Genomic DNA, 23,285 nt, shown 5'->3' with positions numbered 1-23,285 from the left:
CTGAACATTATCAGAATATCATCTTTAGAACATAGAAAAGCAACAGCACAAACAGGCCCTGCGGCCCACAAGTTGGGCTGAACATGTCCCTACCTACTCAGCTTACTTATAACCCTCTATCTTACTAACTTCCATGAACTTATCCAAAAGTCTCTTAAAAGACCCTATCGAATCCACCTCCACCATCACTACCGGCAGCCAATTCCGCGCACCCACCATCCTCTGAGTCAAAAACTTACCCCTAACATCTCCTCTGCACCTACTCCCCAGCACCCTAAACCTGTGACCTCTTGTGGCAACCATTTCAGCCCTGGGTAAAAGCCTCTGAAAATCCACTCTATCAATACCTCTCAACATCTTATACACCTCTATCAGGTCACCTCCCACCCTTCGCTTCTCCAAGGAGAAAAGACCTCGCTCTCTCAACCTATCCTCAGAAGGCATGCCATCGAATCCAGGCAACATCCTTGTAAATCTCCTCTGCACCCTTTCTTATGGCGTCCACATCCTTTCTGTAATGAGGCGACCAGAACTGGGCACAGTACTCCAGGTGGGGTCTGACCAGGGTCCTATACAGCTGCAGCATTATCTCCCGATTTCTAAACTCAATTCCTCTATTGATGAAGGCCAGTATTCCACACGCCTTCTGAACCACAGCCTCGCCCTGCGACGCTGCTTTGAGCGCCCTATGAAGCCGGACCCCAAGATCCTTCTGATCTTCCACACTGCCAAGCGTCTTACCCTTAATATTATATTCTTTCATCCTATTCGACCTGACAAAATGAACCACCAGACACTTATCTGGGTTGAAGTCCATCTGCCACTTCTCCGCCCAGTCTTGCATTTTATCTATGTCTCGTTGCAACTGTTGACATCCCTCTACACTATCCACAACACCACCAACCTTTGTGTCATCAGCAAACTTGCCAAGCCATCCTTCCACTTCCTCATCCAGTTCATTTATAAAAATCACAAAGAGATCTTTGCTCTGACCTCAACCTCAAATTCTTTCTTCAAAATCAGAAATGCTGACTTTTATGACGCAATGAAAAGAAAGATGACGTGCACATATTAACATCTCGTTCAGTCTACAACAGAATTTAATGGGTTTATAGATGCAGACTAAATGATTTAATCACCGTCTGAACAATGTCTAATAGTAGTTTGTGCTCAAAAAGACACACAAGTAATTCTGTAACTGAGCCAAGAGAGAATGGCACGCATTTCCCAGAAACATATTTTCAAAAATCGTTCTTCATAATAAAGAAGTAGAAAACAAACACTGAGGCAGATGAGGAAATCGAGACATTGCGGATCTACTGGATTTTCCTGTAGATGGACGGAATTGAGGAGCCTGAATGTGTCACACTCATAATAAAAAAGAATTAAGTATGGCTAACAAATAATTATTCAATCTTTTCCGTTTAAAAATAGTTGATATTGTTTAAAAGCTTACTGTAGTCAATCTCAAATAAGCACCACGGGATCTGTATTACCCGGTGACTCCATTCATTTTGTTGATCTGTTATGTTTGCAATTTAGTGTTATTGGAACCTGCAGCAACACAGCGCTGTTGATCATTGCAGACAGGCCGATTGGATGCAATGCGCTCTTAGCTGTTTCTGTAGTGCAGTGGTTATCACGTTTCCCTCACACGCAAGCGGCCCTCCTCCCGAAACCGGGCAGGAACACTGTTGGATATTTCTCATTACGCGTGAGCGATGTGTGCTTAATTTCATTGCCCAACATCATGCGAATCTCGATGTTACATCCATATTATATTGGCTTTGACCTCGGCCTCAAATGTCTTTAGGAAAATCAGAAATTCTGTATTTTAGGAAGCAATGGCAGCAAATAAATGTTTGCATTGTTTGTGCACATATTCGCAACTCGTTCAGTCCACAGCAGAATTGAATGAGTTTACAGGTACAGACTAACAAAGTTGATCACCATGAGAAACATTTCGAATAGTAGTCTGCCATAAGACAGACACAATTTAAACTGTAACTGAACTAGAGGAAATGGCATATATTTCCCAGAAGCATCCTTTTTAAAATTGTTCTTCTTGATAAAAAAAATAGGAAAAGCCACTCAGACAGATGACGAAATCAAGAATCAGTAGGAACCTGCTGGACTTCCTACAGATGAATGAGATTTAGTCATGTTGCATACAACGTTGTATATTTCAGAGATATGCAATTCAGAATGACATATGTGTTAAATAAATGTATTGATAATAAATGTTGTAAAACGAGAAATACTGGGTATAACTGGTTGCAATTATTCGACGGAAGATGAGAATGATACATTAATGACAAAGAAATCATTGCTCGCTTAGATATTTGCCGGATGAACCTTTTTCAATTTTGAGATTCTAGAAAAGTTGAGATATCAGGTTGAAAGTAACAGATGTGTTCTTACATTAAGTGACATGGGTCCTCAATCTAACCATCCGAACCTGCAACAACGCAGTAGAATTGAGCATTGTAGTCAGGCCAATTGGCGGCGCTGAGCTGTCACTTGTTTGTGTAGTGTAGTGGTTGTCACCTTCGCCTCACATACGACAAGTGCACGGTTCGAAACCAGGCAGAAGTATTCATTAAGCTTTCTCAAAGAGAGTGAAGGAAATCTGCATGATTTCAGCTTGCTGCTGAACATTACCCTAATCTCTATGTTACAGCTGTATTATCTTTGCTCTGCTCCATGCCTCAAATTCTTCCTGTTAAATAAGAAACGCTGATTTCTCATGCATTGTCAGGAAAGAAACGTCTCTATTTTGACGACGTGCACACTTAGCATCTCGTTCAGTATCCAACAAAATTTAATGTGTTTATAGGTGCAGACTAACATAGTTAATCACACCTGAAACATGTCAAATAGTGTGTGCTCAAAAAGACAGACACAAATGATACTGGCAGTAAACTGAGGGAAATGGCGCACATTTTCCAGAAGAATGGTTTTTAAATTCGTTCTTCATAACAAAAACACAGGAAAAAAACACTCAGGTAGATGAGGAAATCGAGACTCAGTGCCGATCAAATGGGATTTCCTACAGATGGCCGAAATTTATGCGCCTGAATATTTCACACCCATAGCCAAAAAGGCTCAATATAACTAGCAGATTACAATTCAATCTCTTCCATTTAAAAATAGTTGACTTTGTTTAAAAGCTGGCTATGGTCAATCTCAAATAAGCATCAAAGAACAAAGAACAAAGAACAATACAGCACAGGAACAGGCCCTTTGGCCCTCCAAGCCCGCGCCGCTCCCCGGTCCAGGATTGAATCCTGAATCCAGGATCCCCGCCCAATTTTCCAGCCTATCTACATACCAATATCCTATCCACCGAGCTGTCCCCCACAGCTACGATGCTTTGTTCATTACAACCTATTAACTCACCCCCACCCCCCCATTCCAGACCATGTGATCTCCAGGGAGAGGCGAAAACCCAGAGTGAAAAACCCCAGGGCCAATATGGGGAAAAAAAAATCTGGGAAATTCCTCTCCGACCCCCTGAGGCGATCGAAACGAGTCCAGGAGATCACAATGGCCCTGATCGGAAAATGCTTCCCAACCCTAGTCATTTCCACTTCCACGAGAAACAAGGAACAATTAGCCCGCGCCGCTCCCTGGTCCAAACTAGACCACTCTTTTGTATCCCTCCATTCCCATTCCGTTCATATAGCTGTCTAGATAAGTCTTAAACGTTCCCAGTGTGTCCGCCTCCACCACCTTGCCCGGCAACACATTCCAGGCCCCCACGACCCTCTGTGTGAAATATGTCCTTCTGATATCTGTGTTAAACCTCCCCCCCTTCACCTTGAACCTATGACCCCTCGTGAACGTCACCACCGACCCGGGGAAAAGCTTCCCACCGTTCACCCTATCTATGCCTTTCATAATTTTATACACCTCTATTAAGTCTCCCCTCATCCTCCGTCTTTCCAAGGAGAACAACCCCAGTTTCCCCAATCTCTCCTCATAACCAAGCCCCTCCATACCAGGCAACATCCTGGTATGGGACATGGGATCTGTATTACCCGGAGACTCGATTCCTTTTGTTGGCCAGTTATGTTTGCAATTCAGTGATATTCAATTTCAGAGATATTCAATTCATAAAGAGGATATATGTGTTAAATAATGTTTTGATATTAAATATTGAATAACGAAACAAATGATGAGTACAACTGGTTGAGATTATTCGAAGGAAGATGAGAATGATGCATTAATGAATGAGCAGAAATCATTGCTCCCTTAGATATTTGCCAGGCGAACGCTCTTGAATTTTGTAGTACAAGATAAGTTGAGAAATCAGGTTGAAAGTAATGGTTTTCTTCTTGAATCAAGTGTCATGAGCTCTCAGTCTAACCATTCGAACCTGCAGCAGCACTGCGCAGTTGAACATTACAGATGGGCCGATTTGCTATAGCGTGCGGTCAGGTGTTTATGTAGTGTAGTGGTTGTCACGTTTGCCTCATATGCCGAAAGTCTCCGGTTCGCAAACCGGGCAAGAAGCGCTGTTGGGTTTTTTTTCCGTTAAGCTTGAGCGAAGTCTGCCTGATTAAGTTTCATTGCTTAACATTAAGCGAATTTCGATCATGCATCAACTCAAATGCTTTTCGGAAAATCAGATCTTACATCAAATCAAATGCTTTTCGGAAAATCAGAAATGCTGTATTTTAGGACGCAATGGAATGAAATAAATATTTGTATTCTTTGTACACATATCCGCATCTCGTTCAGTCTACAACAGAATTTATTGGGTTTATGGATGCAGACGAACATAGTTAATCACCATCTGAAACATGTCTAATTATTGCGTGTTCATGAAGAGTGGCACAAGTAAAACTGTAACTGAACGAGAGGAAATGGCGCACATTGCCCAGGAGCATATTTTTTAAATTGTTCTTCATAATAAAGAAACAGAAAGAAACACTCAGACAGATGAGGAAATCGAGATTTAGGCGCCAGAATGTTTCACATACTGAATAAAGAAGGATCAGGTATAACTAACAGATCATTCTTAAATCCCTTTAAAAATACTTGATTTTGTTTAAAAGCTGATTGTGCTCAATCTCATATAAGCACCATGGCATATGTGTTACCGAGTGACTCGATTTCTTCTGTTGGTCAGTCATGTTTTCAAATCAATATTGTATATTTCAGAGATATTCAATTCAGAATGAGGACATCTGTGTTAAATAAAAGTATTGATATTAAATGTTGAATAACGAACAAATACTGGATATAACTGGTTGAAATTAATTGACGGAAGATGAGAATGACGCATTCATGATTGAGCAGAAATCATTGCTCCCTTAGACATTTGCCAGATGAACGCTTTTAAATGTTGAAATTCAGGATAAGTTGAGATATCAGGTTGAAAGTAACGGTTGTCTTGTTGTATTGAGATACATGGACTCTCAGTCTCACCATTAGAATCTGCAGCAACGGAGCGGAGTTGAACAATGCCGACAGTCCGATTGTACATTCCAGAGATATTAAATTCAGAATTAGGACATATACATAAAATAAATGGATTAATATTAAATATTGAATGAAGATGCGCTATTTAAGTGGATTGGGCATGCTAAATTGCCCATTGGGTTCGATAGATTAGCCATGGGAAAGGAGTAGTGTTACGGGAACAGGCCGCGGGAAAGGGGTGTAGTTACAATACTCCGGAGTCGCTGCAGATTCGTTGGGCTGAATGGCCTTTCCGGCACTGTCGGGATTCCATGATTCCATGAAACAAATACTGCGTATAATTGGCTGAAAATGTTCGCAGGAATATAAGAATGAGGCAGAATGGAGGAGAAATCATTGCGCCCTGAGACATTTGGCGGGCGAACGCTTTTTAATTTCGATGTGCAAGATAAGTTCAGATATCAGTTTGAAAGTAACGGATGTATTCTCGTATTAAGCGACATGGGCTCTCAATCTAACTGTGAGAACGTGCAGCAACACAATGGAGTTGAACATTGTAGCCAGGTCAATTGGCCGCATTATGCTGTCACTTGTTCCGCAGCGCAGTGGCTATCGCGTTCACTTATCACGTGGAAAGTCCTTAGTTCAAAACCGTGCAGAAACATTCATTAGTGTTTCCCTTGTCTATTGAGGGAAGTCTGCATGATTTCAGTTTGTTGCCGAACATTATCGAAAGCTGAATGTAACAGCCATATTATCTTTGCTGTGACCTCGGTATCAAATGCTTTCACCAAAATCAGAAATGCTCATTTTTATGACACAGTCGCAGCATAGAAACATTCATGTTTCGACACTGTGCATATGTTAGCATCTCATTCAGCCTACAACAGAATTTAATGTGTTTATAGGTGCAGACTAACATAGTTAATAACCATCTGAAACATGTCTAATAGTAATGTCTGCTCAAAAAGACAGATACAAATGATACTGTAACCGAACTAAGGGAAATTACGCACATTTTCCAGAAGCCACTTTTTAAAAATCGATATTCCTAATAAAGAAATACGAAAAACGACTCAGACAGATAAGGAAATCGAGACTCAGTGCGGATCTACTGAACGTTCGATTCCGTGGACGGAATTTAGGCGCCTGAATGTTTGACATTCATAATAAAAAGGGATTAATTAGAACTAATAGATAAATCTTCAATCATTTCCATTTCAAAATAGTTGACTTTGTTTCAAACCCTTTGCCGCAGAAGGCTGCGGAGGCCGGTCAATGGGTGTCTTTAAGACAAAGATAGATACGTTCTTGATTAACAAGGGGATGAGGGGTTATGGGGAAAAGGCAGGGGAATGGGATGAGGAAAATATCAGCCATGATTGAATGGCGGAACAGACTCGATGGGCCGAGTGGTCTAATTCTGCTCCTATGTCTTATGATCTTATGGAAATCTGGCTATCTCAAATACGCACAAATGGGACCTGCAGTACTCGGTGACTCGATTCTTTTGTTGGTCAGTTATGTTTGCAATTCAGCAATATTCAATTTCAGCGATATTCAGTTCATAATGAGGACGTGTTAAATAATGTATTGATATTAAATATTGAATAACGAAACAAATACTAAATACAATTTATTGAGATTATTCGAAGAAAGATGAGAATGATGCATTAATGAATGAGCAGAAACCGTTGCTGCCTTAGATATTTGCCAGACGAAAGCTTCTAAATTTGGAAGTTCAAGGCAACTTGAGATATCAGGTTGAAAGGAACGGACGTCTCCTTGGATTAAGTGACATGAGCTCTCAATCTCACAATTAGAACCTTCAGCAACACAGTAGGGTTGAATATTGTAGTCAGGCACGATTGGCGGTGCGTTGCTGTCTTTTGTTTCTGTAGTGCAGTGGTGGTTGTCACGTTCGCTTCACACGTGAGACATCGCCGGTTTGAAACAGGGCAGGAGCATTCTTTAAGCTTTCTCATGCAGGGTGAGGGAAATCTGCGTGATTTCAGCTTGTTGCTGAACATTATCCGAATCTAGATGTTGCAGCCATCTTATCTTTGCTCTGACCTCGGCTCAAATGTTACTTCAAAATCAGAAATGCTGAATGTTATGACGCAAATTTTACAAAATTGTGTAAATTCTCTAAGGTAATTTGAATTATCTCAAAAATGCATTTGAGATTAACATTCATTTAATGTCTTAAACTTACTTAATGCAAATCTTTCGTAGAATTTAACTTAAAATAGTCGGCTTCTGTTGAAAAACAATTAGATAACATTAACTTCTCCAGAGAAGCTGACTAAAGTTCGTCAGCATTTATCTCAATCGGTCTAAAGTTATAAAGTCAACTCTCTTATCGAAAGTAACATGGAATTTGTGAACATAGTTTAAAAGTTTACGCCGAGCCAGCGAGGAATCAAACCATGGAATCTTCTGACTTACAGTCAGATGCATGATCCATTGTGCTACTGGCCCACTTGCCAATGCGCGGCAGTTGTTACATATTGGTCCGATGCTTCGAAATCAGGCAGAAACTTTGTCAAAAACTCTGCGTTGTTTTGTGAGGAAAAGTTCCATCATCAGCATAGTCTTTGTTCATTTACAATCATCCCAAAATTGCCTTCGAAATGAGTTGCTGAGTAAATCTGCTGTGTTGTAACTCAAATGCTGTCGAAAGACAATAGGACTACCCAACCACTAACCATTCCCCTCAGTGAATCAACTGTCGAATAGTACTTGAATATTGTATTTTATACCCAAATTACATTAGCTGTTACGTATGCCGCAATAGGCAGTCTGAAAAACGAAGTAGAAGTGTTGAAAATTCTCTGTACCCTGAGCAGGAAAAGAAACGCTCCTATTTTGACTCAACACACATTTTATCAGTTCATGCAGTGGCTACAAGAACAGGTCAGAGGCTAGGAATCCTGGGGCGAGCAACTCAGCTGACTCCCCAACGCCTGTCCACCATCCACAAGGCACAAGTCAGGAGTGTGATGGAATATTCTCCACTTATCTGAGTGATGCAGGAACTCACCAAATATAAATTAGAGAGCCCCTTCCAAACACAAGACCGCTACAACCTGGAAGTTCCTCTCCAAGCCAATCACCATCCTGACTTGGAAATATATCGCTGTTCCTTTTTCGGTCACTGGGACAAGGCCCTGGAAAAGAAACATCCAGCTAGCTGCCTGAATGGGCAATCATGGGGTCCATTGAACTGGTGAATGGTGATCAAATGAATATTCCCTGACAAGTCAACCCTTTTGAAAATGTTTTTCTAGCGAGAGTGTTGGGCTGATGGATTCCCTGCAGCTTGTGCTCAGGTTCTCAAACCAAACCCCGTGTGAACCAATCCCGCCTTCTGTACCGGAAATAAATGAACAAAATCTGCGGATTCGGCAATAAGAAACAACATTAAACGGCTCGTCTGGGATTTGAACCCCATACTTCTCGCCACCATTTAGCTTTGAAATGCCCAAACCGAAAATCATACCCCTAGATCTGCTGTAATTTTGGAAAGTGAATAGATATTCTCTTCTTCGTAAAAATAGAAGAGCAGGAAATATTTGAAAAAGTTAAGTGTTAAAATTCAAAGCAAAATCGGTGTTTTATACAAGCAATGCATAAAGCTAGCATGTAGGTTCAGCAAATAACTAGGAAGCGAAGTTGCATTTTGGTATTTAATGCCGGCAGACTGGAGTACAAGAATAACGAGGTGTTGCAGCATTTAGATTTGTTGAGACCACATGTTGAATATTCAGAGCAGTTATGATATTCACGTTTAATTAAGGATATGCCTTCATTAGGAACGGTACAGAGAATGCTGAACAGATTGGTCCCGAGATGTGGGAGTTGTCCTGTGAAGAGAGGCTGAGTAAATTGGGCTGAAATTCTCTGGAGTTTCGAAGAATGAGCGGCGATCTCATTAAACTTATACAGTTCAAATTTGGATTGAAAGGATGGAGATAAGAGATTATTTTTCTGCTGCTCGGGTAATCTAACCCACGGCGGCACAGATAACTGGCTGATCATTTAGGGCTAAGATAAGGAGAAATTTCTTCACTCAAAGGGCTGAGAATATTTGGCATCCTCTGTACTTGGCAGTTATGTAGGCCCCATCATCGAGCATATTTAATGTTGGGATCAACAGGTTTCTGGTTTCTTGGGGAATTCAGGAATATAGGGAGCTGGTGGAAAAGCTGAGTTGTCGCTCAAGATCAGCCATGATGGCGTTGAATGGCGGAAAGGTCTCCATGGACCGAATGGTCTGCTTCTCCTCCAATGATTCATGTTGTAATAAAAATGGAAAGTGCTGGGATTTCTCAGCAGGGCATGCAAAAAATGTGGATCAAGACAGAGTTAAGTTTCCGTGTTCAATATCACTCTTTTCAAACCGTAACCGAGTGTGAATTATAACAATTAGCACAATATCGAGACTGCGAATTGAATTGGATCCAGGCAGTGAAAGCCCTGAATTTAAACCACTGCAGGATTTCTGTAGGAAACTTGTTCAGTAAAGTTAGCTGCCAACTGGAAGGCTGGAGGTTTCAGAGCACCCCGAGCCAAATAGACTCCCTCAATTCCTGTTTCTAGAACAGTACAGCACAGAACAGGCCCTTCGGCCCACGATTTTGTGCCGAGCTTTATCTGAAACCAAGATCAAGCTATCCCACTCCCTATCATCCTGCTGTGCTCCATGTGCCTATCCAATAACCGTTTAAATGTTCCTAAAGTGTCTGACCCCACTATCACTGCAGGCAGTCCATTCCACACCCCAACCACTCTCTGCGTAAAGAACCTACCTCAGATATCCTTCCTATATCTCCCACCATGAACACTATAGTTGATCCCAACATTAAATATGCTCGATGATGGGGCCTACATAACTGCCAAGTACAGAGGATGCCAAATATTCTCAGCCCTTTGAGTGAAGAAATTTCTCCTTATAGTTGTAGTAGCTCCATCCAGCCGAGGAAATAGTCTTTGGACGTTCACTCTATCTATCCCCTTCATCATTTTATAAACCTCTATTAAGTCTCCCCTCAGCCTCCTCCGCTCCAGAGAGAACAGCCCTAGCTCCCTCAACCTTTCCTCATAAGACCTATCCTCAAAACCAGGCAGCATCCTGGTAAATCTCCTCTGCACTCTTTCCAGCGCTTCCACATCCTTCATATAGTGAGGTGACCAGAACTGCACACAATATTCCAAATGTGGTCTCACCAAGGTCCTGTACAGTTGCAGCATAACCCCACGGCTCTTAAGCTCCAACCCCCTGTTAATAAAAGCTAACACACTTCTTCGTAGCTCTATCCACTTGAGTGGCAACCTTTAGAGATCTGTGGATATGGACCCCAGGATCTCTCTGTTCCTCCACAGTCTTCAGAACCCCACCTTTGACCCTGTAATCCACATTTAAATTAGTCCTACCAAAATGAATCACCTCACATTTATCAGGGTTAAACTCCATTTGCCATTTTTCAGCCCAGCTTTGCATCCTATCTAAGTCTCTTTGCAGCCTACAACAGCCCTCCACCTCATCCACTACTCCACCAATATATTCCGACATAGATATTCTTTGTGTCCTTCTGCAACAGGGAAGTACTGTCCAAACTTTGCCAGTCTTGTTGCTATTCAGTAAGTTGTCATACAAATCGATCGATGAATATTCATTTCAAATAAAATGAGATATATTAGTTCATGCTGCTGCATCGTTCCAACCTATTCGAAATATGGGATTCACAGTAACTGTAGTTGCAGATATAGAACTGGAACACACCATCACACCGAGTGAATCCACTGTCTGTTTAAATGTTGATCAGTGAAAATTTCAATCATCATCTGCTGTGTAACATACGGCCATTGAGTCAATAAGCAATAGCCAGTCAAAAACAGCCTCAATCATTCAACATTTCTCGCAACTTTCAAACATGTTGTTATTCTCTGTCCCATTTGCCATTCAGGTACATGAATAAGTGACCTCAGTTTGTGATGGTAAAAATGTTTTCAACCCCTCTGGGAACTGAATCAGATGCACAGAGGAATACACACAGACACCGAGACTGACAGAGGGCTGACAAGACACAAACACCCATAGATCAAGGATGTCACCAACTAGGTTCAGTTTTGTTCCATTTCTGGCTGGGGTTTTGGTGAATTCAAGCTGATGAACAGAAATGAAGGAACGGGGAAGTAAAGCAGGAAAAACAGATGGGAATATTTGGAATGTTTTGATTCCATTGAACGAATAATTAATTCTGCAGTCACCTACAGGAATTAATGCTGAGCAGCGCAGTGGGGGAGGTTCAAATCTTCGTGATAAAACAGCAATTTCAAATCCACCGCCTAAGCCGCTTGGCCACCAGTGCAACCGGTGTCAATGTGTTAGTGTTACTCATATAAAACTATTGAATAGTTACAACAACAAAAGGGAACATTTGGTCCGAGGAGGTCACGCTGCACCTTTCATCACTCTTTTTTCTTCCTGACAAAATGCCACTTGTCGAACAGACAAATGAGCTGCACTTTTTGGCAGTAGCGGGATTTGAACGCACACAGTTTCAGATATGAAGTTTAAATTAAGCAACGAAAACCATTCGGCCCAATACCAGTCGAAGCCACGTGCTAACTGTTGCTCAGAGTGATATCGGCAACGTGTTAGAATATAATTGGGATTTTGGATAGAACATTTCGCCCCTCAAGCCCCTCACAATATTTTGGAATCATAGCCAAGCAACTGTTTTCCATCTGTCACATTTCTGACATTTCCAGCTCTGATGAAAGATCCAGCTGCAAGATTGGTTTTGTTTCTCACTCCACAGACGCTGCCAGATCTGGTTTCATTCAATGAGGGATTGCTTTTCATGGTGTCAGTTCACACAGCAACACAAACGAATTAATCTCTGGCTGGGAATTCATTCCAGACCACAGTGATGAAAGTGCCAAATCCAAACCACTGGTCCAGCAGGGAAGCTGACAGTGACTTTCCCAATCAGCGGATCATCGTCATTTTAGCCATTCTCTTCCTTCCCTTCCGGCACACAACAGACAGGTTTCTCATTTTAAAAAAAATACTCTGCTTATTTCCACATTTGTCACCTGCCATCGAGCCCATGGTCGTGAAAACGATGACTTTGCACCATTGGAACCCCGAGTTCCGCCATCACCAGCTCAATGTTGCCTTGTCTATCATTCCTTGTGTCAAATAATACATCCTCCCTAGTTTTCTGTGACAAACCTCACCTTCTGCCATTTTTAATGAGTGACCCCTGACTTCACAATTAGAAAATGCAGGAGAAGCCCATCAGACTATTTAAAAATTGCAAATATATGAATAAGAGAACTTTGCCCTCAGTCTGCAATGAAAATGATTTGGGGAAAAAATTCTACCAGTTTCATGCCGTGGGAGGCGGACGCGATAACTGTCGTGGAATTATTCCTGTAATTGGCTGAACACTTCTCTGGTGTTGAAACAGAAGGTGCCATTTTGCAGGAGAAGTTTGTGGTGCAAGTGGTCTGGCGTGGAAATTAAAATAACAAAAGGATCGTGGACAGAGCAAATTGTAAAACACGTTGTAATCTGTTGGTCTGGTGGTTAGAGTTTGAAACTTTCACTGCTGTTTTGATTGCAGGTCAGGAAATGAAGATTTATTGCTCTCCTTCAAACCGTGAGAACAAATATCAGTTATTTCCTGGCAGAACGCACAAATTTCAGTCTCGCCTTGTGTCCTGTTCCTTCCTCAAGTTCAACAGGAAGCCATATTGTCCTTTCTGGGAGCCAGACGAGGTTAAGGACAGTTTAAATGGAGCCGGCCCTTCACTGCAGCTCATTGTGTTTCTGACTGGAGGTGATTTTTGTTTGCTTCACATTTCAGGATCAAAGAACAAAGTACAAAGAACAATACAGCACAGGAACAGGCCCTTCGGCCCTCCAAGCCCGCGCCGCTCCCCGGTCCAGGATTGAATCCTGAATCCAGGATCCCCGCCCAATTTTCCAGCCTATCGACATACCAATATCCTATCCACCGAGCTGTCCCTCACAGCTACGATGCTTTGTTCATCACAACCTATTAACTCACCCCCACCCCCGCCCCCTTCCAGACCATGTGATCTCCAGGGAGAGGCGAAAACCCAGAGTGAAAACCCCAGGGCCAATATGGGGAAAAAAAATCTGGGAAATTCCTCTCCGACCCCCTGAGGCGATCGAAACGAATCCAAGAGATCACACTGGCCCTGATCGGAAAATGCTTCCCAACCCTATTCATTTCCACTTCCACGAACACCATATGAATTCCCTGCCCCCGAGAGAGGTTCCCAACTATCCGCAGTCTCGCTCTGTACTGGCACCAGCAAGATGATCATAGAATGAAGCCTTGAAACGAGAAACAAGGAACAATTAGCCCGCGCCGCTCCCTGGTCCAAACTAGACCACTCTTTTGTATCCCTCCATTCCCATTCCGTTCATATAGCTGTCTAGATAAGTCTTAAACGTTCCCAGTGTGTCCGCCTCCACCACCTTGCCCGGCAACACATTCCAGGCCCCCACGACCCTCTGTGTAAAATATGTCCTTCTGATATCTGTGTTAAACCTCCCCCCCTTCACCTTGAACCTATGACCCCTCGTGAACATCACCACCGACCCGGGGAAAAGCTTCCCACCGTTCACCCTATCTATGCCTTTCATAATTTTATACACCTCTATTAAGTCTCCCCTCATCCTCCGTCTTTCCAAGGAGAACAACCCCAGTTTCCCCAATCTCTCCTCATAACCAAGCCCCTCCATACCAGGCAACATCCTGGTAAACCTCCTCTGTACTCTCTCCAAAGCCTCCACGTCCTTCTGGTAGTGTGGCGACCAGAACTGGACGCAGTATTCCAAATGCGGCCGAACCAACGTTCTATACATCTGCAACATCAGACCCCAACTCTTATACTCTATTCCCTGTCCTATAAAGGCAAGCATGCCATATGCCTTCTTCACCACCTTCTCCACCTGTGACGTCACCTTCAAAGATCTGTGGACTTGCACACCCAGGTCCCTCTGCGTCTCTACACCCTTTATGGTTCTTCCATTTATCGTGTAGCTCCTCCCTACATTATTCCCACCAAAATGCATCACTTCGCATTTATCAGGATTGAACTCCATCTGCCATTTCCTTGCCCAAATTTCCAGCCTATCTATATCCTTCTGTAGCCTCTGACAATGTTCCTCACTATCTGCAAGTCCTGCCAGTTTTGTGTCGTCCGCAAACTTACTGATCACCCCAGTTACTCCTTCTTCCAGATCATTTATATAAATCACAAACAGCAGAGGTCCCAATACAGAGCCCTGCGGTACACTACTAGTCACAGGCCTCCAGCCGGAAAAAGACCCTTCCACTACCACCCTCTGTCTTCTATGACCAAGCCAGTTCTCCACCCATCTAGCCACCTCCCCCTTTATCCCATGGGATCCAACCTTTTTTAATAGCCTACCATGAGGGACTTTGTCAAACGCTTTACTAAAGTCCATATGGACAACATCCACGGCCCTTCCTTCGTCAACCATTTTGGTCACTTCTTCAAAAAACACCACCAGGTTAGTGAGGCATGACCTCCCTCTCACAAAACCATGCTGACTATCGTTAATGAGTTTATTCCTTTCTAAATGCGCATACATCCTATCTCTAAGAATCTTCTCCAACAACTTCCCCACCACGGACGTCAAGCTCACCGGCCTATAATTACCCGGGTTATCCTTCCTGCCCTTCTTAAATAACGGGACCACATTGGCTATCCTCCAATCCTCTGGGACCTCACCTGTGTCCAGTGACGAGACGAAGATTTGCGTCAGAGGCCCAACGATTTCACCTCTCGTCTCCCTGAGCAGCCTTGGATAGATTCCATCAGGCCCTGGGGATTTGTCAGTCTTTATATTCTCTAACAAACCTAACACTTCCTCCTTTGTAATGGAGATTTTCTCCAACGGTTCAACACTCCCCCCAGAGACACTCCCATTCAACACATCCCTCTCCGTTGTGAATACCGACGCAAAGTATTCATTTAGGATCTCCCCTACTTCTTTGGGCTCCAAGCATAAGTCCCCACTTTTGTCCCTGAGAGGTCCGATTTTTTCCCTAACAACCCTTTTTTTCCTAACGTATGACTAAAATGCCTTGGGATTCTCCTTAATCCTGTCTGCCAAGAACATTTCGTGACCTCTTTTTGCTCTTCTAATTCCCCGTTTGAGTACTTTCCTACTTTCATTGTACTCCTCCAGAGCTCCCTCCGTTTTTAGCTGCTTGGACCTAACATACGCCTCTCTTTTCTTTTTGACCAGTCCCTCAATTTCCCTGGTTATCCACGGTTCTCTAATCCTACCCTTCCTATCCTTCTTTTTTACAGGCACATGCTTGTCCTGTAGCCCTAACAACCGTTCCTTAAAATACTGCCACATACCAGATGTGGATTTACCCTCAAACAGCCTCTCCCAATCAAGAGCTGCCAATTTCTGCCTGATCCCAATAAAGTTAGCCTTCCCCCAATCCAACACCTTACCCTTGGGACACCACTCATCCTTTTCCATCACTATCCTAAAGCTAACAGAATTGTGGTCACTATTTGCCACATGTTCCCCAACCAAAACTTTGAAGACCTGACCGGGCTCATTCCCCAGTACCAGGTCCAGTATAGCCCCCTCTCTAGTCGGGCTGTCTACATATTGTTCCAACGAACCCTCCTGTACACATTTTACAAATACCTCCCCATCCAGAGTCCCTGCCCTCAGCGATTTCCAGTCTATACCAGGGAAATTGAAGTCTCCCACTACAACAACCCTATATTTCCTGCACCTATCCAGTATCTCCTGACATATCCATTCTTCCACTTCCCTTGGGCTGTTGGGGGGCCTGTAGTACACCCTCAACATAGTGACTGCGCCTTTCCTGTTTCTAAGCTCCACCCAGAGTGACTCGTTACACGACTCCTCTGAATTGTCCTCCCTCTGCACCGCTGTAATATGCTCTCCAACTAATACCGCTACTCCCTCTTTTGGCCCCTCCTCTGTCTCGCCTAAAACACTTGTACCCTGGAATATTCAGCTGCCAGTCCTGCCCCTCTTTCAACCAAGTCTCTGTCACCGCAACCGCATCCAAATTCCTCGTGCGCATTAAGGCCCCAAGTTCGTCTGTCTTACCTGCTACGCTCCTTGCATTGAAGTATAAGCACTCCAGACCTCCAGGCTCAGTGAGGTCGTCCTCCCCCAGAGTGCTCTTCTTCTTTGCCAGCCTTGTCCCAGCCCCAAGCTCGTCCCCAGCCACCAAACTTATAGACCTAATAGTTTGATCCCCACCCCCCTGCCATACTAGTTTAAACCCCCCCGAACTGCACTAGCAAAGCTCCCAGCCAGGATATTTGTGCCCTTCCAACTTAGTTGTGACCCCTCCCTCTTGTACAGGTGCCATCCTCTCCTGAAAACCTCCCATTGATCTATGAAAATAAAGCCCTCCCTCCTGGACCAGTCCTTTAGCCAGGCATTCGTTTGTACCAACTCCCTATTCTTAGCCTCACTGGCACGAGGCATTGGGAGCAGCCCAGAGATGGCCACCCTAGTGACCCTACTTTTTAACCTATTTCCCAACTCCCTGAATTGCTCTCTTAGGACCCCTCTACTCTTCCTATCTACGTCATTTCCACCAATGTGTATAATGACATCTGTTTCTTTATCTTCCCCTTTTAATATGCCTCCTATCCGCTCGGAGACATCTGTGACCCCAGCACCAGGTAGGCAGACTACCATCCTGGAGTCCCGTTCGGCCCCGCAGAATCGCCTGTCTGTGCCTCTAACTGATGCATCCCCCACCACTATCGCTCTCCTAACCCCTCTCTTCCCTTTCCGGGCCACAGAGCCTGACTGTGTGCCAGTGACCTGGTCACTGTGTCTTACCACTGGAGAGGCACACTCCTCCACACTATCTAAAACAATATACCTGTTTTGGAGTGGGACAACCACAGGTGACGCCTCTTCTAACTTTTCACTCCCCTCCCCTCTCACACTTGTCACCAAGCCCTTCCTATTTTGAGAGACCACCACTGGAGTCCTCCCTTGTACTTTACCCTTCTGCCCTTTACTCCTCCTAACTGTGACCCACGTGTCATTCTCCCGATGCCCCGGTGTAACTACTTGCCTATAACTGCTGTCAATTTTTCTCCCATTTTCCCTGACTAGCCGAAGGTCAGCGATCTGCAGCTCCAGTTCCCTGACACGGTCCCTCAAGAGCTGCAGTTCCACGCACCTGGCACATATGTGAACCTGTGGGAAGCTAGGTGTTTGCAAGAACTCCCACATCGGAAGCACTGAACTGGCCGATCACTCATACCTGCCCTTGTCCTTTATAGGGATGGGTAAAAAAATAACTAGCCTTGCCTCGCCCTTTCAGCCCAAGCCCTGTGAGCCAAAGCCCTTATAGTGCACACTCAGCTACCCACTCACTCCACTGCCCGCTCCCGACGCTGCCCGCTGCACCCGGATTTTTATGCTCCCGTCGAACCCCCCAGGTAACTGCTTTTTATACTAAGACTCAACCTCCCAGAAGCCCCTTCAGCTGACCTCACTTCCTCAATTCAAAACCCTGAAAAAAGCCCGCGAAATATACTAGGAATACCCTTAAATGAATAAATGAATAATTAAATCACTTCTTAGCTTACTCTCAGCACTCCTGCTAAGACTCTCTCCCCCAGTCTCACTCCAGTTAAACAAAGAGATCGAACCCCCCAGGTAACTGCCTTTTATACTAAGACTCAACCTCCCAGAATCCCCTTCAGCTGACCTCACTTCCTCAATTCAAAACCCTGAAAAAAGCCCGCGAAATATACTAGGAATACCCTTAAATGAATAAATGAATAATTAAATCACTTCTTAGCTTACTCTCAGCACTCCTGCTAAGACTCTCTCCCCCAGTCTCACTCCAGTTAAACAAAGAGCTCATTAAACAATGAGATCACCTCATTCGGGGACGATTTCGTCATTGCCCATCCCAACTCCACGGATTTTGATATATTTCAGTATTAATGCAAAGAAACGACATGACTACCACGCTTCCCTGTGTGGTAGCGTGGCCGAGCGGTCTAAGGAGTTGAATTTAGGCTCCAGTCTCTCTCGAGGCGTGGGTTCGGATCCCACTATTGCCAGAGTTGATGCAATTTTCCGTCCTTGGAGCTAAAGTCCAACAGCTCAGGTTGAACGCAGGAGTCACTGCGGTGTCGTTTTTGACAGACAACCTTGTCAGAACAGGATATTGCGCTTGACTCATCGATCGACAGTTCCGACACGCCACAGCACAAAACCGCACCGACCACCTCAGAAGACAAGTACGGGACACGGCCGTCAGAGTCCCCTTCCTCCTCCAGTACGTCCCCAGAGTGCAGAAGCCTATCTTCTTCGGAGTGGCAGAAGCGATGACATCTCCTTTGGAGCCTTCAGCGTACAATCGATGAAGACGAATATCACGCGAAGGCCATCTCCACGCCCCCACTACTTGCCTTCAAATAACAGAGCAACCTCAAACAGACCATTGTTCGCAGAAAACTACCCAGCCTTCAAGAGAACAGCGACCACGACACCACACAACCCTGCCACGGCAACCTCTGCAAGATGTGTTGGATCATCGACCCGGATGCCATCATCACACGTGAGAACAGAATCCACCATGTAGACGATACATACACATGCAACTCGGCCAACGTTGTCTCCCTCATACGCTGCAGGAAAGGATATCCCAAAGCATGGTGCATCGCCGAGGCCATGCAGACGCTACGACAGTAGATGAATGGACACCGTTCGACAATCACCCGGGCAGAGTATTCTCTTCCTGTCGGGGAACAGTCAAGGGCATTCAACCTCGAATCTTCGGGTAAGCGTTCTCCAAGGCGGCCTTCAAAGACGCACGACAACGCAGAATCGCTGAGCAGAAACTGATTGCCAAATTCCATAGACATGAGAACGGCCTCATCCGGGATCTTGGGTTCATGTCACTCGACTTGTATCCCCCACCATTTGGCCTGGGCTTGCAAAATCATACGAACTGGCCTGGCTTGAGCCAATTCACACTGCTTTAACCTGTCACTGTCCCCCTCTCCACTCGCATTGTCTGAACCTGTAAATAATTGATTCCCTATTAAGACTCGCATTCCAACCATTATCTTGCAATTGAGTCTGTGTCTTTCTATGCCCTGTTTGTGAACCCAACTCTCCACTCACCTGATGAAGGAGCAGTGGTCAGAAAGCACGTGCCACCAAATAAACCTGTTGGATTTTAACCTGGTGTTGCGAGAATTCTTACTGTGAGGGAGAGCAACAATGATTTTACTGAATGGCGGAACAGGCCCTAATGAAAGAGCAAATGGTCCATTGCAACACCTCTTCCCTATTCTCTTATGTTCTTCTGTTCAGCGCATTGTTCTGAGAAGAGATTCAAATGGTTCCTGCTCCTCCCTCTGACGTCATGAATTGGAGACTGAAGACACTCGGAGCTGATTGGGTGAAATGTAGGATAAAGGAGCTGTGAGCTGATTGGGTGTCTCCTGCTGGAAAGGAATGAACCTATCACCATTGGGGCCGGATATTACTCAACATCGTCTGAACTCTGAACTGAAACAATTGAGCTTTAACGCATTGAGTTCCCTCAGACATTTGCTGGAGGAACGCTTTTTAATTTGGAAGTCCAAGATAAGTTGATACATCAGGTTGAAAGTAACGAGTGTGTTCTTGAATTAAGTGGCATGGGTTCTCAATCTAACCATGCGAACCTGCAGCAACAAAGTGGAGTTCAGCATTGTAGCCAGGCCGATTGAGGGCGATATGCTGTCATTTGTTTCTGTACTGTAGTGCTTGTAAAGGACCCCGGTCCGAAATCGGGCAGGAGAATACATTAAGATTTTTCATGTCGGGTGAGAGAAATCTGAATGATTTCAGTTTGTTGCTGAACATTATCCGAATCTCGATTCATGTTATCTTTGCTTGACGTCGGCCTCAAATGCTTCCTGTAAAATAAATGCTGAATATTTTCGCGCACTGACAGGAAAGAAATGTTTCTATTTTGACAGCATGCGCACATCAGCATTTCGTTCAGTCTACAACAGAATTTAAAGGGTTAATAGGTGCAGACTAACGTAGTTAATCGCCATCTGAAACATGTCTAATGGTAGTCTGTGCTCTAAAAGACAGATACAAGTGAAACTGCACGTGGGCATTGTCAGCTGTTCCTGAAGTGTAGTTGTTATCACATTCGCCTCACACGCGAAAAGTCCCCGGTTCGAAACCAGGCAGAAACACTGTTGGATCGTTGTCATTAAGCAAGAGCGAAGTCTGCATGATGTAAGTTCATAGCTCAACCTCATGCGAATCCGATATCACGGTCATGTTATATTGACTTTGATCTCGGCCTCAAAAGCATTTCGGAAAGTTAGAAATGCTGTCTTTGAGGACGCAGGGAATAAAGAACTCCATCGTTTGTACACATATTCGCAACTCGTGCAGTCCACAAATTAATTTAATGGGCTTAGAGGTGCAGACTGACGCAGTTAATCACCATCTGAAATATATCGAATAGTATTGTGTGCTCATAAAGACAGACACAATTGAAAGTCAAACTGAACTGGAGGAAATAGGCGCATTTCACAGAAGCACCTTTGTAAAATTGCGCTTCACAGTAAAGAAATAGTTAAAACGACTCAGACAAATGTGGAGATCGAGATTCAGTGCGGACCTCCTGGACTTCCGATAGATGGACGAGATTTAGGCGCCAGAATACTTCACAGACAGACGAAAGAGGATTCAAGTACATTTTATTTTCTTTAAAGGATGAATGTGGTCAATCTCAAATAAATATCATGGCATGGGCATTACGCAGTGACTCTATTTCTTTCGTTGGTCAGACATGTTTGCAAGACAATGTTGTATATTTCAGAGAAATTCAATTCAGAATGAGGACATCTGTTTTAAATAAACGTATTGAAATTAAATGTTGAATAACTACAAATATTTGATATAACTGTTTGAAATTATTTGACGGAAGATGAGAATGATGTATGAATGATTGAACAGAAGTCATTGCCGCCTGAGACATTTGCCAGACGAACGCTTTTTAATTTTGAAGTTCAAGATAAGTTGAGATATCAGGTTGAAAGTAACGGATTTGTTCTTCCATTAAGTGACATGGACCCTCAATGTGACCATGAGAACCTGCAGCAACACAATTTACTTCAACATTGTAGTCAGGCCAATTGGCGGCGTGGCGCAGACAGGCAGATTTGCTCCAGCATACTTCGAGCTGTTTCTGTAGTGTCGTGGTTATCACGTTCGCCCAACACGCGCAAAGTCCCCTGTCGGAAACCGGGCAGAAATATTCACTAAGCTTTCTCATGTCGGGTAAGGGTAAATTGCTTGATTACAGTTTGTTGCTCAACATTATCCGAATTTCGATGTCAAAGGCATGTTATCATTGCTCTGACATCACCCTCAAATGCTTCTGTGAAATAAGAAACGCTTTTTTATTTGACGCACTGACAGGAAATGTCGATTTTGACACCGAGCACTTATTCGCTTCTCGTTCAGTCTACAACATAATTTAATGGGTTTACAGGTGCAGACTAATATGGTTAATCGCCATCTGAAATATCTGACAGTAGTGTATGCTCAAAGAGACAGATACAAGTGATACTGTAAGTGAACGAGAGGAAATGGCGCACATTTCACAGAAGATCTATTTTTAAATCGTTTTTCATCACTGAGAAACAGGAAAAGCCACTCAGACAGATGAGGGAATCGAGGCTCAGTGCGGATCGACTGGACTTACCGGTAAAGGTCTGGAAGTTATGCGCATGAATGTTTCACGCCCATAATAAAAAAGGCTCAACTGTCACGAGCAGATAATGCTTGATTCTCCTCCATTTAAATGGAGTTGACTTTGTTTACAAGCTGAAGATAGTCAATCTCAAATTTGCGATCTGTATTGCCCGGTGATTCGCTTTGTTCTGTTGGTCATTTATGTTTGCAATTCAGTGATGTTCAATTTCAGAGATATTCAATTCATAATGAAGACATATGTGTTAAATAATGCATTGATACTAAATATTGAAACAAATACAACTATGAGTACGATTGTACAATGAGCTTTGATAAAGTGTCATCTGGTCTCGAAACGTCCGCCCTTTTCACTCCTTACAGGTGCTGCCAGACATTGTGAGATTTTGCAGCATTTTCTCTTTTCTCATCCGCAGTAATTTGTTTTCATTACTGAGTACAATTGATTGAGATTATTCGAAGAAAGAGGAAAATGATGCATTAACGAATGGGCAGAAATCATTGCCCCCTTAGATATTTGCCAGAAGAACGATTTTGAATTTTGATGTACGGAATAAGTCGTACAATCAGATTGAAAGTGACGGTTATCTTCCTGAATTCAGTCACATGGGCTCTCCGTCTCACCACCGGAACCTGCAGCATCACAGCGGAGTTGAACATTGCAGCCAGGCAGATTAGCTCCAATACTATTCAAGCTGTTTCTGTAGTGTAGTGGTTATCACATTCGCTTAACACGCGAAAAGTCCCCGGTTCGAAACCAGGCAGAAACATTCATTAAGCTTCCTCATGTTGTGTAAGGGAAAATTGCTCGATTCCAGTTTGATACTCATCATTGTCCGAGTCTCGATGTTAAAAACATTTTCTCATTGCTCTGACATCACCCTCAAATGCTTTCTGTGAAATAAGAAACTTTTTGTTTTGACGCACTTACAGGAAATTTCGATTTTGACACCGAGCACTTATTCGCATCTCGTTCAGTCTCCAACAGAATTTAATGGGTTTATAGGTGCAG

General features: G+C 43.7%; 1 non-coding gene across 1 annotated transcript; it reads left to right on the top strand.

Annotated features, from left to right (window-relative positions):
- Positions 1-22,970: 22,970 nt before the first annotated feature.
- On the top strand, positions 22,971-23,043 carry trnav-aac (transfer RNA valine (anticodon AAC)). Its single transcript has one exon. It is a non-coding gene; the product is annotated as a tRNA-Val (tRNA).
- The last annotated feature ends 242 nt before the right edge of the window (positions 23,044-23,285 follow it).

The sequence above is a fragment of the Mustelus asterias genome, unplaced genomic scaffold, assembly GCF_964213995.1.
Source record: "Mustelus asterias unplaced genomic scaffold, sMusAst1.hap1.1 HAP1_SCAFFOLD_145, whole genome shotgun sequence".
NCBI lineage: Eukaryota > Metazoa > Chordata > Chondrichthyes > Carcharhiniformes > Triakidae > Mustelus > Mustelus asterias.
This window is presented reverse-complemented; position numbering and strand designations above follow the sequence as displayed.